This window comes from Pan paniscus, chromosome 20, assembly GCF_029289425.2.
Source record: "Pan paniscus chromosome 20, NHGRI_mPanPan1-v2.0_pri, whole genome shotgun sequence".
In the NCBI taxonomy this organism is placed as follows: domain Eukaryota; kingdom Metazoa; phylum Chordata; class Mammalia; order Primates; family Hominidae; genus Pan; species Pan paniscus.
This window is the reverse complement of record NC_073269.2, coordinates 68336286-68350581: the sequence shown is the minus strand read 5'-3', so window position 1 is coordinate 68350581 and position 14296 is coordinate 68336286.

The window sequence follows — 14296 nt, the reverse complement described above, 5'->3', positions numbered from 1 at the left end:
TCTACACCGCTATCTCTATAAACATGGAAATATCTGCACAGCCATCTGTAAAACATGGAAATACCTCTACAGTCATCTGTATAATCATGGAAATATCTACAATGCCATCTGTATTCACATGGAAATATCTACACAGCCATCTGTATAGACATAGAAATATCTACACTGCTATCTCTATAAACATGTATATATCTACACCGCCATCTCTATAAACATGAAAATATCTACACTGCCATCTCCATAAACATGGAACTAACTACTCCGCCATCTGTATAAACATGGAAACATCTACACCGCCATCTGTGTGAATAAGGAAATATCTACAATGCCATCTGTATGAAGATATAAATATCTGCACCGCGAGCTGTATAAACATGGAAATATCTACATCGCTATCTGTATAAACGTGGAAATACCAACACATCTATCGGTATAAACATGGAAATATCTACAACGCCATCTATATAAACATGGAAATATCTACACCGCTATGTCTGTAAACATGGAGACACCTACACCGCTATCTCTATAAACATGGAAATATCTACACCGCTATCTGTATAAACATGGAAATATCTACACAGCGATCTGTATAAACATGGAAATATCTACACCGCAATCTGTATAAACATGGAATTATCTTCACCACGATCTGCATAAACATGGAAATATCTACACCGCTATCTGTATAAACATGGTAATATCTACACCACCATCTATATAAACATGGAAATACCTACACCGCCATCTGCATAAACATGGAAATATCTACAATGCCATCTGTAGAAAGATGGAAATATCTACACCGCAATCTGTGTAAACATGGAAATATCTACACCGATATCTGTAAAAACATGGAAATATCTACACCGCTATCTGTATAAACATGGAAATGTCTACACCACCATCTCTATAAACATGAAAATATCTACACTGCCATCTCCATAAACATGGAACTCACTACTCCGCCATCTGTATAAACATGGAAACATCTACACCGACATCTGTGTGAATAAGGAAATATCTACAATGCCATCTGTATAAAGATATAAATATCTGCACCACGAGCTGTATAAACATGGAAATATCTACATCGCTATCTGTATGAACGTGGAAATACCAACACATCTATCAGTATAAACATGGAAATATCTACAACGCCATCTATAGAAACATGGAAATATCTACACCGCTATGTCTATAAACATGGAAATACCTACACCGCTATCTCTATAAACATGGAAATATCTACACCGCGATCTGTATAAACATGGAAATATCTACAGCGCCATCTCTATAAACTTTGAAATATCTACACTGCCATCTGTAAAACCATGGAAATATCTACAATGTCATCTGAATAAACATGGAAATATCTACACCACCCTCTGTATAAACATGGAACTACCTACAATACCATCTGTATACACATGGAAATATCTACACAGACATATCTATAAGTATGGAAATATCTACAACGCCATCTGTATAAACATGGAAATATCTACACTGCCATCTGTAGAAAGATGGAAATATCTACACCGCTATCTCTATAAATATGGAAATATCTACACCGCCATCTCTATAAACATGAAAATATCTACACTGCCATCTCCATAAAGATGGAAGTATCTACTCCGCCATGTGAATAAACACGGAAATATCTACACCACCATCTGTGAAAACATGGAAATATCTACAGCGCTATCTGTATAAACATGGAAATATCTACACTGCCATCTGCACAAAAATGGAAATAACTACACCGCTATCTCTATAAATATGGAAATATCTACACCGCCATCTCTATAGACATGAAAATATCTACACTGCCATCTCCATAAAGATGGAAGTATCTACTCCGCCATGTGAATAAACATGGAAATATCTACGCTGCCATCAGTATAAACATGGAAATATCTACACGGCCATCTGTGTATAGATGGAAATTTCAACAACGCCATCTGTACAAACATGGAAATATCTACACCGCTATCTGTATAAACATGGAAATATCTACACCGCAATCTGTATAAACATGGAAATATCTACACCGCGATCTGTATAAACATGGAAATATCTACACCGCGATCTGTATAAACATGGAAATATCTTCACCGCGATCTGTATAAACATGGAAATATCTACACCGCTATCTGTATAAACATGGTAATATCTACACCACCATCTATATAAACATGGAAATAGCTACACCGCCATCTGCATAAACATGGAAATATCTACAATGCCATCTGTAGAAAGATGGAAATATCTACACCGCAATCTGTGTAAACATGGAAATATCTACACCGCTATCTGTATAAACATGGAAATTTCTACACCGCCATCTGAATGTCCATGGAAATATCTACACAGCCATCTGTATAAACATGTAAACGTCTACACTGCTATCTCTATAAACATGGAAATATCTACACCGCCATCTCTATAAAAATGAAAATATCTACAATGCCATCTCCATAAACATGGAACTAACTACTCCGCCATCTGTATAAACATGGAAACATCTACACCGCCGTCTGTGTGAATAAGGAAATATCTACAATGCCATCTGTATAAAGATATAAATATCTGCACCGCGAGCTGTATAAACATGGAAATATCTACATCGCTATCTGTATAAACGTGGAAATACCAACATATCTATCGGTATAAACATGGAAATATCTACAACGCCATCTATATAAACATGGAAATATCTACACCGCTATGTCTATAAACATGGAAATACCTACACCGCTATCTCTATAAACATGGAAATATCTACACCGCTATCTGTATAAACATGGAAATATCTACACAGCGATCTGTATAAACATGGAAATATCTACACCGCGATCTGTATAAACATGGAAATATCTTCACCACGATCTGTATAAACATGGAAATATCTACACCGCTATCTGTATTAACATGGAAATATCTACACCGCCATCTGCATAAACATGGAAATATCTACACCGCCATCTGCATAAACATGGAAATATCTACATTGCCATCTGTAGAAAGATGGAAATATCTACACCACAATCTGTGTAAACATGGAAATATCTACACCGCTATCTGTAAAAACATGGAAATATCTACCCCGCTATCTGAATAAACATGGAAATATCTACACCGCGATCTGTATAAACATGGAAATACCTACAGCGCCATCTCTATAAACATTGAAATATCTACACTGCCATCTGTAAAACATGGAAATATCTACACAGTCATCTGAATAAACATGGAAATATCTACACCACCATCTGTATAAACATGGAAATACCTACAATACCATCTGTATACACATGGATATATCTACACTGACATCTCTATGAGTATGGAAATATCTACACCGCTATCTGTATAAACATGGAAATATCTACAATGCTATCTGTATAAACATGGAAATATCCACAATGCCATCTGTATACACATGGAAATACCTACACCGCTATCTCTATAAACACGGAAATATCTACAATGCCATCATTATACACATGGAAATACCTACACAGCCATCTGAATAAACATGTAAATATCTACACTGCTATCTCTATAAACATGGAAATATCTACACCGCCATCTCTATAAACATGATAATATCTACACTGCCATCTCCATAAACAGGGAACTAACTACTCCGCCATCTGTATAAACATGGAAACATCCACACCGCCATCTGTGTGAATAAGGAAATATCTACAATGCCATCTGTATAAAGATATATATATCTGCACCGCGAGCTGTATAAACATGGAAATATCTACATCGCTATCTGTATAAACGTGGAAATACCAACACATCTATCGGTATAAACATGCAAATATCTACAACGCCATCTATATAAACATGGAAATATCTACACCGCTATGTCTATAAACATGGAAATAACTACACCGCTGTCTCTATAAACATGGAAATATCTACACCGCTATCTATATAAACATGAAAATATCTACAACGCTATCTGTATAAACATGGAAATATCTACACCACGATCTGTATAAACATGGAAATATCTTCACCACGATCTGTATAAACATGGAAATATCTACAACGCTATCTGTATAAACATGCTAATATCTACACCACCATCTATATAAACATGGAAATATCTACACCGCCATCTGCATAAACATGGAATTACGTACAATGCCATCTGTAGAAAGATGGAAATATCTACACCGCTCTCTCTATAAATATGGAAATATCTACACCGCCATCTCTATAAACATGAAAATATCTACACTGCCATCTCCATAAAGATGGAAGTATCTACTCCGCCATGTGTATAAACACGGAAATATCTACACCACCATCTGTGAAAACATGGAAATATCTACACCGCTCTCTCTATAAACATGGAAATATCTACACCGCCATCTGCATGTCCATGGAAATATCTACGCTGCCATCTGTATAAACATGGAAATATCTACACGGCCATCTGTGTATAGATGGAAATATCAACAACGCCATCTGTACAAACATGGAAATATCTACACCGCTATCTCTATAAACATGGTAATATCTGCACAGCCATCTGTAAAACATGGAAATAGCTCTACAGTCATCTGTATAAACATGGAAATATCTACAATGCCATCTGTATACACATGGAAATATCTACACAGCCATCTGAATAAACATGGAAATATCTACACCACCATCTGTATAAACATGGAAATACCTACAATACCATCTGTATACACATGGATATATCTACACTGACATCTCTATGAGTATGGAAATATCTACACCGCCATCTGTATAAACATGGAAATATCTACACTGCCATCTGTAGAAAGATGGAAATATCTACACCGCTATCTATATAAATATGGAAATATCTATATCGCCATCTCTATGAACATGAAAATATCTACACTGCCATCTCCATAAAGATGGAAGTATCTACTCCGCCATGTGTATTAACACGGAAATATCTACACCACCATCTGTGAAAACATGGAAATATCTACACCGCTATCTGTAAAAACATGGAAATATCTACACCGCTATCTGTATAAACATGGAAATATCTACACCGCTATCTGTATAAACATGGAAATACCTACACCGCTATCTCTATAAACATGGAAATATCTACACCGCTATCTGTATAAACATGGAAATATCTACAATGCTATCTGTATAAACATGGAAATATCCACAATGCCATCTGTATACACATGGAAATACCTACACCGCTATCTCTATAAACACGGAAATATCTACAATGCCATCATTATACACATGGAAATACCTACACAGCCATCTGAATAAACATGTAAATATCTACACTGCTATCTCTATAAACATGGAAATATCTACACCGCCATCTCTATAAACATGATAATATCCACACTGCCATCTCCATAAACATGGAACTAACTACTCCGCCATCTGTATAAACATGGAAACATCCACACCGCCATCTGTGTGAATAAGGAAATATCTACAATGCCATCTGTATAAAGATATATATATCTGCACCGCGAGCTGTATAAACATGGAAATATCTACATCGCTATCTGTATAAACGTGGAAATACCAACACATCTATCGGTATAAACATGCAAATATCTACAACGCCATCTATATAAACATGGAAATATCTACACCGCTATGTCTATAAACATCGAAATAACTACACCGCAGTCTCTATAAACATGGAAATATCTACACCGCTATCTATATAAACATGAAAATATCTACAACGCTATCTGTATAAACATGGAAATATCTACACCACGATCTGTATAAACATGGAAATATCTTCACCACGATCTGTATAAACATGGAAATATCTACAACGCTACCTGTATAAACATGCTAATATCTACACCACCATCTATATAAACATGGAAATATCTACACCGCCATCTGCATAAACATGGAATTACGTACAATGCCATCTGTAGAAAGATGGAAATATCTACACCGCTCTCTCTATAAATATGGAAATATCTACACCGCCATCTCTATAAACATGAAAATATCTACACTGCCATCTCCATAAAGATGGAAGTATCTACTCAGCCATGTGTATAAACACGGAAATATCTACACCACCATCTGTGAAAACATGGAAATATCTACACCGCTCTCTCTATAAACATGGAAATATCTACACCGCCATCTGCATGTCCATGGAAATATCTACGCTGCCATCTGTATAAACATGGAAATATCTACACGGCCATCTGTGTATAGATGGAAATATCAACAACGCCATCTGTACAAACATGGAAATATCTACACCGCTATCTCTATAAACATGGTAATATCTGCACAGCCATCTGTAAGACATGGAAATAGCTCTACAGTCATCTGTATAAACATGGAAATATCTACAATGCCATCTGTATACACATGGAAATATCTACACAGCCATCTGTATAAACATGTAAATATCTACACTGCTATCTCTATAAACATGGAAATATCTACACCGCCATCTCTATAAACATGAAAATATCTACACTGCCATCTCCATAAACATGGAACTAACAACTCCGCCATCTGTATAAACATGGAAACATCTACACCGCCATCTGTGTGAATAAGGAAATATCTACAATGCCGTCTGTATAAAGATATAAATATCTGCACCGCGAGCTGTATAAACATGGAGATATCTACATCGCTATCTGTACAAACGTGGAACTACCAACACATCTATCGGTATAAACATGGAAATATCTACAACGCCATCTATATAAACATGGAAATATCTACACTGCTATGTCTATAAACATGGAAAAACCTACACCGCTATCTCTATAAACATGGAAATATCTACACCGCGATCTGTATAAACATGGAAATATCTACAGCGCCGTCTCTATAAACATTGAAATATCTAGACTGCCATCTGTAAAAACATGGAAATATCTACCCAGTCATCTGAATAAACATGGAAATATCTTCACCACCATGTGTATAAACATGTAAATACCTACAATACCATCTGTATACACATGGAAATATCTACACAGTCATCTGTATAAGTATGGAAATATCTACACCGCCATCTGTATAAACATGGAAATATCTACACTGCCATCTGTAGAAAGATGGAAATACCTACACCGCTATCTTTATAAATATGGAAATATCTACACCGCCATCTCTATAAACATGAAAATATCTACACTGCCATCTCCATAAAGATGGAAGTATCTACTCCGCCATGTGTATAAACACGGAAATATCTACACCACAATCTGTGAAAACATGGAAATATCTACACCGCTATCTGTATAAACATGGAAATATCTACAACGCCATCTGCATGTCCATGGAAATATCTACGCTGCCATCAGTATAAACATGGAAATATCCACACGGCCATCTGTGTATAGATGGAAATATCAACAACGCCATCTGTACAAACATGGAAATATCTACACCGCTATCTCTATAAACATGGAAATATCTGCACAGCCATCTTTAAAACATGGAAATACCTCTACAGTCATCTGTATAAACATGGAAATATCTACAATGCCATCTCTATACACATGGAAATATCTACACCGCCATCTCTATAAACATGAAAATATCTACACTGCCATCTCCATAAACATGGAACTAACTACTCCGCCGTCTGTATAAACATGGAAACATCTACACCGCCATCTGTGTGAATAAGGAAATATCTACAATGCCATCTGTATAAAGATATAAATATCTGCACCGCGAGCTGTATAAACATGGAAATATCTACAACGCCATCTATATAAACATGGAAATATCTACACCGCTATGTCTATAAACATGGAAATACCTACACCGCTCTCTCTATAAACATGGAAATATCTACACCGCTATCTGTATAAACATGGAAATATCTACACCGCGATCTGTATAAACATGGAAATATCTACACCGCGATCTGTATAAACATGGAAATATCTTCACCACGATCTGTATAAACATGGAAATATCTACACCGCTATCTGTATAAACATGGTAATATCTACACCACCATCTATATAAACATGGAAATATCTACACCGCCATCTGCATAAACATGGAAATATCTACAATGCCATCTGTAGAAAGATGGAAATATCTACACCACAATCTGTGTAAACATGGAAATATCTACACCGATATCTGTAAAAACATGGAAATATCTACACCGCTATCTGTATAAACATGGAAATATCTACACCGCGATCTGTACAAACATGGAAATATCTACAGCGCCATCTCTATAAACATTGAAATATCTACACTGCCATCTGTAAAACATGGAAATATCTACACATTCATCTGAATAAACATGGAAATATCTACACCACCATCTGTATAAACATGGAAATACCTACAATACCATCTGTATACACATGGAAATATCTACACAGACATCTCTATATGTATGGAAATATCTACACCGCCATCTGTATAAACATGGAAATATCTACACTGCCATCTGTAGAAAGATGGAAACATCTACACCGCTATCTCTATAAATATGGAAATATCTATACCGCCATCTCTATAAACATGAAAATATCTACACTGCCATCTCCATAAAGATGGAAGTATCTACTCCGCCATGTGTATAAACACGGAAATATCTACACCACCATCTGTGAAAACATGGAAATATCTACACCGCTATCTGTATAAACATGGAAATATCTACACCGCCATCTGCATGTCCATGGAAATATCTACGCTGCCATCTGTATAAACATGGAAATATCTACACGGACATCTGTGTATAGATGGAAATATCAACAACGCCATCTGTACAACATGGAAATATCTACACCGCTATCTCTATAAACATGGAAATACCTACACCGCTATCTCTATAAACATGGAAATATCTACACCGCTATCTATATAAACATGGAAATATCTACAACGCTATCTGTATAAACCTGGAAATATCTACACCACGATCTGTATAAACATGGAAATATCTACACCGTGATCTGTATAAACATGGAAATATCTTCACCACGATCTGTATAAACATGGAAATATCTACACCGCTATCTGTATAAACATGGTAATATCTACACCACCATCTATATAAACATGGAAATATATACAACGCCATCTGCATAAACATGGAAATATCTACAATGCCATCTGTAGAAAGATGGAAATACCTACACCGCAATCTGTGTAAACATGGAAATATCTACACCGATATCTGTAAAAACGTGGAAATATCTACACCGCTATCTGTATAAACATGGAAATATCTACACCGCGATCTGTATAAACATGGAAATATCTACAGCGCCATCTCTATAAACATTGAAATATCTACACTGCCATCTGTAAAAACATGGAAATATCTACACAGCCATCTGAATAAACATGGAAATATCTTCACCACCATGTGTATAAACATGGAAATACCTACAATACCATCTGTATACACATGGAAATATCTACACAGACATCTGTATAAGTATGGAAATATCTACACCACCATCTGTATAAACATGGAAATATCTACACTGCCATCTGTAGAAAGATGGAAATATCTACACCGCTATCTCTATAAATATGGAAATATCTACACCGCCATCTCTATAAACATGAAAATATCTACACTGCCATCTCCATAAAGATGGAAGTATCTACTCCGCCATGTGTATAAACACGGAAATATCTACACCACAATCTGTGAAAACATGGAAATATCTACACCGCTCTCTGTATAAACATGGAAATATCTACACCGCCATCTGCATGTCCATGGAAATACCTACCCTGCCATCTGTATAAACATGGAAATATCTACACGGCCATCTGTGTATAGATGGAAATAACAACAACGCCATCTGTACAACCATGGAAATATCTACACCGCTATCTCTATAAACATGGAAATATCTGCACAGCCATCTGTAAAACATGGAAATACCTCTACAGTCATCTGTATAAACATGGAAATATCTACAATGCCATCTCTATACACATGGAAACATCTACACCGCCATCTGTGTGAATAAGGAAATATCTACAATGCCATCTGTATAAAGATATAAATATCTGCACCGCGAGCTGTATAAACATGGAAATATCTACAACGCCATCTATATAAACATGGAAATATCTACACCGCTATGTCTATAAACATGGAAATACCTACACCGCTCTCTCTATAAACATGGAAATATCTACACCGCTATCTGTATAAACATGGAAATATCTACACCGCGATCTGTATAAACCTGGAAATATCTACACCGCGATCTGTATAAACATGGAAATATCTTCACCACGATCTGTATAAACATGGAAATATCTACACCGCTATCTGTATAAACATGGTAATATCTACACCACCATCTATATAAACATGGAAATATCTACACCGCCATCTGCATAAACATGGAAGTATCTACAATGCCATTTGTAGAAAGATGGAAATATCTACACCGCAATCTGTGTAAACATGGAAATATCTACACCGATATCTGTAAAAACATGGAAATATCTACACCGCAATCTGTATAAACATGGAAATATCTACACCGCGATCTGTATAAACATGGAGATATCTACAGCGCCATCTCTATTAACATTGAAATATCTACACTGCCATCTGTAAAAACATGGAAATATCTACACAGTCATCTGAATAAACATGGAAATATCTACACCACCATCTGTATAAACATGGAAATACCTACAATACCATCTGTATACACATGGAAATATCTACACAGACATCTGTATAAGTTTGGAAATATCTACACCGCCATCTGTATAAACATGCAAATATCTACACTGCCATCTGTAGAAAGATGGAAATATCTACACCGCTATCTCTATAAATATGGAAATATCTACACCGCCATCTCTATAAACATGAAAATATCTACACTGCCATCTCCATAAAGATGGAAGTATCTACTCCGCCATGTGTATAAACACGGAAATATCTACACCACCATCTGTGAAAACATGGAAATATCTACACCGCTATCTGTATAAACATGGAAATATCTACACCGCCATCTGCATGTCCATGGAAATACCTACACTGCCATCTGTATAAACATGGAAATATCTACACGGCCATCTGTGTATAGATGGAAATATCAACGCCATCTGTACAAACATGGAAATATCTACACCGCTATCTCTATAAACATGGAAATATCTGCACAGCAATCTGTAAAACATGGAAATATCTACACATTCATCTGAATAAACATGGAAATATCTACACCACCATCTGTATAAACATGGAAATACCTACAATACCATCTGTATACACATGGAAATATCTACACAGACATCTCTATAAGTATGGAAATATCTACACCGCCATCTGTATAAACATGGAAATATCTACACTGCCATCTGTAGAAAGATGGAAATATCTACACCGCTATCTCTATAAATATGGAAATATCTATACCGCCATCTCTATAAACATGAAAATATCTACACTGCCATCTCCATAAAGATGGAAGTATCTACTCCGCCATGTGTATAAACACGGAAATATCTACACCACAATCTGTGAAAATATGGAAATATCTACACCGCTATCTGTATAAACATGGAAATATCTGCACCGCCATCTGCATGTCCATGGAAATATCTACGCTGCCATCTGTATAAACATGGAAATATCTACACGGACATCTGTGTATAGATGGAAATATCAACAACGCCATCTGTACAACATGGAAATATCTACACCGCTATCTCTATAATCATGGAAATACCTACACCGCTATCTCTATAAACATGGAAATATCTACACCGATATCTATATAAACATGGAAATATCTACAACGCTATCTGTATAAACATGGAAATATCTACACCGCGATCTGTAAAACATGGAAATACCTCTACAGTCATCTGTATAAACATGGAAATATCTACAATGCCATCTCTATACACATGGAAATATCTACACCGCCATCTCTATAAACATGAAAATATCTACACTGCCATCTCCATAGACATGGAACTAACTACTCCGCCGTCTGTATAAACATGGAAACATCCACACCGCCATCTGTGTGAATAAGGAAATATCTACAATGCCATCTGTATAAAGATATAAATATCTGCACCGCGAGCTGCATAAACATGGAAATATCTACAACGCCATCAATACAAACATGGAAATATCTACATCGCTATGTCTATAAACATGGAAATACCTACACCGCTCTCTCTATAAACATGGAAATATCTACACCGCTATCTGTATAAACATGGAAATATCTACACCGCGATCTGTATAAACCTGGAAATATCTACACCGCTATCTGTATAAACATGGAAATATCTTCACCACGATCTGTATAAACCTGGAAATATCTACACCGCTATCTGTATAAACATGGTAATATCTACACCACCATCTATATAAACATGGAAATATCTACACCGCCATCTGCATAAACATGGAAGTATCTACAATGCCATTTGTAGAAAGATGGAAATATCTACACCGCAATCTGTGTAAACATGGAAATATCTACACCGATATCTGTAAAAACTTGGAAATATCTACACCGCAATCTGTATAAACATGGAAATATCTACACCGCGATCTGTATAAACATGGAGACATCTACAGAGCCATCTCTATTAACATTGAAATATCTACACTGCCATCTGTAAAAACATGGAAATATCTACACAGTCATCTGAATAAACATCGAAATATCTACACCACCATCTGTATAAACATGGAAATACCTACAATACCATCTGTATAAACATGGAAATATCTACACTGCCATCTGTAGAAAGATGGAAATATCTACACGGCTATCTCTATAAATATGGAAATATCTACACCGCCATCTCTATAAACATGAAAATATCTACACTGCCATCTCCATAAAGATGGAAGTATCTACTCCGCCATGTGTATAAACACGGGAATATCTACACCACCATCTGTGAAAACATGGAAATATCTACACCACTATCTGTATAAACATGGAAATATCTACACGGCCATCTGTGTATAGATGGAAATATCAACAACGCCATCTGTACAAACATGGAAATATCTACACCGCTATCTCTATAAACATGGAAATATCTGCACAGCCATCTGTAAAACATGGAAATACCTCTACAGTCATCTGTATAAACATGGAATTATCTCCAATGCCATCTGTATACACATGGAAATATCTTCACAGCCATCTGTATAAACATGTAAATATCTACACTGCTATCTCTATAAACATGGAAATATCTACACCGCCATCTCTATAAACATGAAAATATCTAAACCGTTATCTCTATAAACATGGAAATACCTACACCGCGATCTGTATAAACATGGAAATATCTACACCGCTATCTGAATAAACAAGGAAATATCTACACCGTTATCTGTATAAACATGGAAATATATACTCCGCTATCTCTATAAAGATGGAAATATCTACACCGCCATCTTTATAAACATGGAAATACCCATATAGTCATCTGTGTAAACATGGAAATATCTACACCACCATCTGTATAAACATGGAAATAACTTCACTGCCATCTGAATACACATGGAAATACCTACACGGCAATCTGTGTATACATGGAATCATCAACACCGCCATCTGTACAAACATCGAAATTTCTACACTGCTATCTCTATAAACATGGAAATATCTACACTGCGGTCTGTATAAACATGGAAATATCTACACCGGTATCTGTATAAACATGGAAATATCTACACCATTATCTGTATAAACGTGGAAATATCTACACCGCTATCTGTATAAACATGGTAATATCTACACCACCATCTATCTAAACATGGAAATATCTACACCGCGATCTGTATAAACATGGAAATGTCTACAGCGCCATCTCTATAAACATTGAAATATCTACACTGCCATCTGTAAAAACATGGAAATATCTACACAGTCATCTGAATAAACATGGAAATATCTTCACCACCATGTGTATAAACATGGAAATACCTACAATACCATCTGTATACACATGGAAATATCTACACAGACATCTGTATAAGTATGGAAATATCTACACCACCATCTGTATAAACATGGAAATATCTATACTGCCATCTGCAGAAAGATGGAAATATCTACACCGCTATCTCTATAAATATGGAAATATCTACACCGCCATCTCTATAAACATGAAAATATCTACACTGCCATCTCCATAAAGATGGAAGTATCTACTCCGCCATGTGTATAAACACGGAAATATCTACACCACAATCTGTGAAAACATGGAAATATCTACACCGCTCTCTGTATAAACATGGAAATATCTACAC